General features: G+C 44.3%; 1 long non-coding RNA gene across 1 annotated transcript in view; it reads left to right on the top strand.

Moving 5' to 3' along the window:
* LOC112550068 overlaps positions 1-5,267 on the top strand; it is a 9,140-nt gene extending 3,873 nt beyond the window's left edge. The window contains exons 2-3 of the long non-coding RNA XR_003093732.1: positions 4,703-4,803; positions 5,117-5,267. This is a non-coding gene — a long non-coding RNA (uncharacterized LOC112550068). The remainder of the gene's footprint in view (positions 1-4,702; positions 4,804-5,116) is intronic.
* Positions 5,268-6,216: the final 949 nt, after the last annotated feature.

Raw genomic sequence — 6,216 nt, 5'->3', positions numbered from 1 at the left:
TTAGCCTCCGCAAGAGAAGGTTGAGAGGCGACCTTGTGGCTGCCTATAAGTTCATCACGGGGGCACAGAAGGGAATTGGTGAAGTTTTATTCACCAAGGCGCCCCCGCGGGTTACAAGAAATAATGGCCACAAGCTAGCAGAGAGCAGATTTAGACTAGACATTAGGAAGAACTTCTTCACAGTTAGAGTGGCCAAGGTCTGGAATGGGCTCCCAAGCGAGGTGGTGCTCTCCCCTACCCTGGGAGTCTTCAAGAGGAGGTTAGATAGGCATCTAGCTGGGGTCATCTAAACCCAGCACGCTTTCCTGCCTATGCTGGGGGTCGGACTCGATGATCTATTGAGGTCCCTTCCGACCCTAACATCTATGAATCTATAACTTAGTATTGTTGGCAAATTTGGCCAGCATGCTTTCCACATCCTCATCTAAATCATTGCTAAAGATGTTAAATAACACAGGACCAAGAACCGAACCCTGTAGGAAACCATTTGCTACTTCCCACCAAGACAATATAGACCCATCCACTAACACTCTCTGGGTTCAAGCCCTTAGCCAGTTCCTAACCCACCTGACCATGGACTCTGCTAGCCCACAATCCCCTCCTCCACCTTTTTTTTTATATAAGAGCATCATGGGAGACCATATCAAAGGCCTTTTTAAAATCCAAGAATATGACATCAACTGTGTCTCCCACACCTAAGAGGTTCATTACTCAATCATAGAAAGAGATGAGGTTGGTCAAACATGATCTGCCCACAATGAAACCATGTTAGCTATCCTTCAGGATCATGTGTTCTGCCAGTCTCTCAAAAATGGATTTCTTGATAATTTTTTCCAAAATTTTACCCAGTATCAAGGTCCAACTGGCCAGCCTAGAGTTTCCCAGATCCTCCCTCCTTCCCTTCTTAAAGATTGGCAACACATTGGTCCTTTACCAGTCTTCCATGAACTCTCCAGAGCAGCACGAGTCTTCAAATACCTTTGCCAGAGGTCCCACAATAACTCCAGCCATTTCCCTCAGCACTCTCAGCTGTTGTCAATCCAGTACTGCCGACTTGAAGACATTCAGCCACTCTAAGTGCTACCTTGGCAGTTCAACACTGACCATTGGCTGACAAGTTCCTCCCCACCCCACCCCCCATTCCCCTCCACTGCATGCATCCAGTATCCAACCAGGCGGGTGACCACTATTTGTATGCAGGAACACCAATGCAAAGTAGTCATTAAAGAGTTCAGTTTTCTCCTGACTGTCTGTTATCAGGTGTCCTGTCCCATTCTGCAAGAGACCCACATTTCCCTTGGTCTTCCTTTTGCTCCCTGTATACCTAAATAAGGACTTCTTATTGTCCTTTATTTTGGTCACCAACCTGATCTTGGTTGATGCCCTTGCCTTCCTTATCCTCTCCCTACAAACACAGACTATATTTGTGTATTCCTCCTTGCTGACTACCCCTTGTTTCCACTGTCTTATCTGTTCCCCGCAAATGCAGGCCTTCATGGAATAGTCCTCCTTGGGGCCCACTGTCAGGGGATCACCACATAAGAATGTGGCCCTCAGCATCCTGATGACATTCACCTGTCTGTGATTCTTGGGAATGCCTTGACCAGCTAGTCAGACTCTAGTCTCCACCTAGTTCTCACCCACCAAGACTAGATGGAATGTTCTTTTGGGAGGCAATGTTGTTTTCATGAGTCTGATTATGGTGCAAGACACCCTTCAAGTGGGGCTCCAACCTCCCCTTTCACTCCAGTACTTTCACCTACCAGTTGTTAGCATGATATCAGGTATAATCCAGAACATGTGCATGTGGTTGGCCTGGCCATTTTTTCTGAATCAAGGCCAGTTATCATTCTTATTCTGGATAGTTACCTCTGGCATCAAGAAAGAGTCTTTAAACTGTCCAGAACTCAGACCTGGACTTGTTTGCCTGGTCTAATACATCAAGTCAATCCTATCTCTCTTCTTGTCTTTTGTTCCTCTCCTCCCCAAGGTGCGATGCCTGGAATCCAGTCACCCTATATGGCTTCCTTCACTCAAAAGGATAAAAAAAGAGAAAAAAAAACTGCCATGAAGAAAGCCTCCCCCTTTTAGTAAACAAAGAATGAAACACAAGAAAAGGAACTCAATGCTTCTAGTGCTGACACCCCACAGGTGTGGGTCCTTTAAGCCACAATCCTGTGCTCTCAATATATGATCTGTGTGTCTTCTTCCCTTGTGAATATCTGTCTGTCTTCTTGTGCTGTGATTTTTTTTTCTATATTGTGGGTCTCTGTGTATGTGTGTGCATTCATGTGTGTATGCATGCATGCAAGCAATCTGTGCCTCCCTGCACAGTGATAGATAACACTGGCTGGGAAAACACACCTTTCTTTTTGCAAAGTTTCCAAAAAGAAAAAGAGCAAATATCAATTAAAAAAAATAACTTGAATTGCAATACTAATAATAATTGAATAGCTAAGCTAAGCTAAGCTAAGCTAAGCTAAGCTAAGCTAAATCCTAACCACTCCTTCATAACAAGAAAAAGGAGCAGGCAAGTCTCAGTCCGAGTGCTCCTCTCTCACACGGCTGCTGACAGGGAACGAGCTGCAAAAGGCACAGAAGAGTTGGAAACAGGCTTTTATGCCGTTTCTAGTCCCACCCCACATTCTGGCTACCTACAGACGTCAGTCTTCCCCCCCACACTTCCCCTCCCTCCCCCCCCACTCTCTGTCCCTCCCCCGCACCCCATTTCTCTTCTAATTGTGCCTCAAAATGGCAGAAGTGGGTCCAAAACATCCGAAGTGGATACAAAGCGCTTCAGCTGCCCCCGAGCTCACTCCAGATACCACTGCTGGGACCCCGCTTTGATCTGGACATGCCGCTTTGGATGTCAAAGCATCCGAAGTGGCTCCAGATCCAAAGTGGGATCCAAAGACTCACACAGCCCTAGTAATAAGCCTCCATTAATTTCTAATCATTTTTGGAGTTAATTTTATCAAAATAATCTCCATTCAGTTTCATAGAATCCAGTTAGTTTCATCCAAATTTCTAAATTCTACAATCTAATTTTATTTCTGTATCCCAAATTCTATATGACTTTCCTCTAAGTGCAATAGCCTACAGGATTGAATCTGTTCTCTTCTTTATGCCAAGGTCACCTCTCTATAGCCTTTTACAGGAATTCCATGCACCCTTCAAGAATATAACAGCGCTCTAGAGAAGTTGAAAGATGCTGCTACTAAGCTAGTCTCTGCCAATGCTAATACTTCCCTCATACTAAGGACTCTGAGACCAAATCCAAATCACTACTGGAAACAGATTGCTAACCAGCCCAGGAGTTCCTTGCAAATCAACCTCCTTTAATTAAAGCAAAGAGAGACAGCTCATCTATCATTGATAAATTGTTTGGGAAGCAAGTGTAAAGCATCCTTTCCATTCCATTTTAAAGCAATCAATGGAAAGAGACATGTTGACAGTTTTTAAGTTGGGAGGATCATATTTCACTAATAGATGCAACCTATAGATTTGGGCTTAGGACTCTAATTATAGCTAGTTTTAATGTTCTAAACTTGTCCTGGTTACCATCTTAGTTTGCGTTGCTAGTTGAATTAAATTTCCCTCCAGAAACATTTTTACAACCAAATATTTTACTTTTACCAAGTTTCTTTCAAGGGAAAAAAAAAACAATTGTTCCTGGTAGTACAGTTTCTATTAACCAGATGCAGCAGCAATATATTTTCCTTTAGGGCCTGTTTGTGGACGCACCTAAGGTGAGGTTTAGGTCAGGTGCCATACTATCCATCTGGTGTGGGGCCCCTCCCCTCAGCTCTTCTGCCACGACTTGGTGTTACTGAATGAAAAGGAGGAGTTCAGTGGAGATCCTCTTCCTGGGGGACCCCGGGGATGGTATTACTCACTGTCTTGACGCAATGTTCCACGTGGCTCCGCCTCCCCTACTCCACTCACCAACCGAATGGGTGCCACCTGCATGGTTCAGCCATGCCCCGTTGACTCCTTTCACAAGGGGGACTGGCATTGACATGGGTTCTGTTGGGCTAGCCTGGCTGTCATGACAGCTAGCGTCTCCACTTCGGACACTGACAGGCTAGGCTTCCTTTGGCTGGCATCCTCCTTGCTCCCTCTGGGCAGGATGCCTCTAATGCTCTTTACCAAATAGACTGCTGGAAAGGGCGGGGGGAGGGAGAGGTAGTGGAACTGCCTCCTCCCATCCAGCCTTCTGCAGGGGCTCAGCTTCCCCTGGCTCTGAATGCTGGCACTGAGCTGGATCCAACGCTCCTGCCCAGTACATGAGCCTCACCGTGCCTGGCATGCTTCATGCTGGTGTGCTCCCTCTCTTCTCCCCTGCCGGGTTCCGGTGGGGCTTTTAAATCTTCCCACAGCGGCTGCTCTCGCAACCATTATTGGCTCCTCTGTTTCCCACCTGGGAAACAGCTGATTAAATGTCCAGCGTAATGCCGGCTCATGCGGCTACGGCCATTGCTCCTCCTCTGACTCCAGCTGAACTCCCGGAGGTAAGTTTCCCCAGCAGGGGGTGATGCTTGTGCAGCTTGGGGCCTGTGGGGACTGCCCCCTGCCCTTCAGGAGCCTGTGTGGGCATCTCACCACCACATTGTTCAATGGAACTAAAAAGTTTAGAAAACTGTATTTGACACTTAGAGCTCTGGTTCCAAAAAAGCCTGATGCCCATCTTCTCCTCTTGCAGGTGTCTGCAAATTTTCTGCCCACAAAATGAGTTGCAGCTGCCGTACTGAACAGGTGTGCCTCTCATTAATTGCATCTGCAGTGATATCATCAGAGGCTCAGGTACACAAGTTTGTAACTCTAAAATTATGGGTTCAACTTTCACCCACCAAAGTGAGACTCCCAGTTGTAAAGATGAATGGTTCTGAAATACAGTCTCCAGGATGTTTAACTAGGCTGAAAAAAGTCAAATATTCTATGCAGATAACAACACTGATTACCAAGCAATAATTGCATCCTGGCCAAAAATGATGGTAAAAGGTTATGTTACAGAATTACGGACAATGATGATTTAACAGAAGAGCTTCTCCGTAGTTTGGGGGGATAAATCATTGCTGCTAGCCTTGTTAGGATTCCTTTCCATTCAAATTTACAGATCTGGATATACTGTTGCTAGAGCTGCCCAGAAGAATCTTCTCAGCCAGAAAGTAGGAATAGATCAACTAAGCCCTCTATCTCTGATTGTAAATAGCTTCTGACACATAATCAAGACCCTCATTAATTTCTCCCACACCCTTTCTTCATATACTCACTCAACATTTCTTCTCATCTCTTCCTTCCTTATAAATGATCACAAATTGAAGATGGCTGCTTTTAGTGGGTGCCTTTTTGTCTGATTCATGCAAGGCTTTTTTTTATAGACAAAGCAAGTGACACAGAACTTATGTTCAAACACACAAATTTTTGAATCTTTTGAAACTGAGATTTGAATGTATCCTTATTTGCCTTCCTCTTTATGGAGACTCCACATTATTATTCACTACAGTAACATGTTACTTAAGCCAAGAGATTAGAAGAGTTCAAGAAAGTGACCAGATTTTTGTATGGATAAATTGTATGTTAAAATTAAAAAAAATAATAATAACAAGGCAGAAGAATTTAGGATTGAATGTAAACACTCATGATTCAGGGCATTTGTTAGCTATGGGGGTTAGAATAAAAATTGCTGTCTGTGCAGATTGCTTTATGCCCACACATGTCTGGAAGTTTTATTTCCCCTTCCTCTAAAGCATTTGGTACTGGACATTGTCAAAGAGAAGATACTTAATTCTCCCTTGTTTGGTTGTTGCTTTTTTGAGGTATCTGCTTCTGATTTATGAGTTCCTCCTGTACTTGTTCAGTTTGTATGATTCCTTTCCAGGGCAAACTCAAATAACATCTATTGGTGTCACTGCCCAATAAAGTATTCAATGTTTTTGTGAATTTCTCAGATGCACCCACAAACATATTTATTATAATTACAGGATATCAGACCCCAGATATATTCTTATGTTGCCCTGTGGAGTCAGACCAACTCTCAGGATCTCAGTATTGTGCTGTTAGACAGGAGGGTGTGACACAATTGCACATATACAAACACACAAATCAATTAGGTGCATACACATGCATACTATCAGCTCAGGCACATACACATCCAAACCAGCCTCGGCGCACACATACCTATTACCAATTCAAGCACATACACTATCCACCCCC

This window comes from Alligator sinensis, unplaced genomic scaffold (genome assembly GCF_000455745.1).
Source record: "Alligator sinensis unplaced genomic scaffold, ASM45574v1 scaffold368_1, whole genome shotgun sequence".
NCBI lineage: Eukaryota > Metazoa > Chordata > Crocodylia > Alligatoridae > Alligator > Alligator sinensis.
Note: the sequence above shows the minus strand (reverse complement) of the source record. Positions and strands in the feature narration are given on the sequence as shown.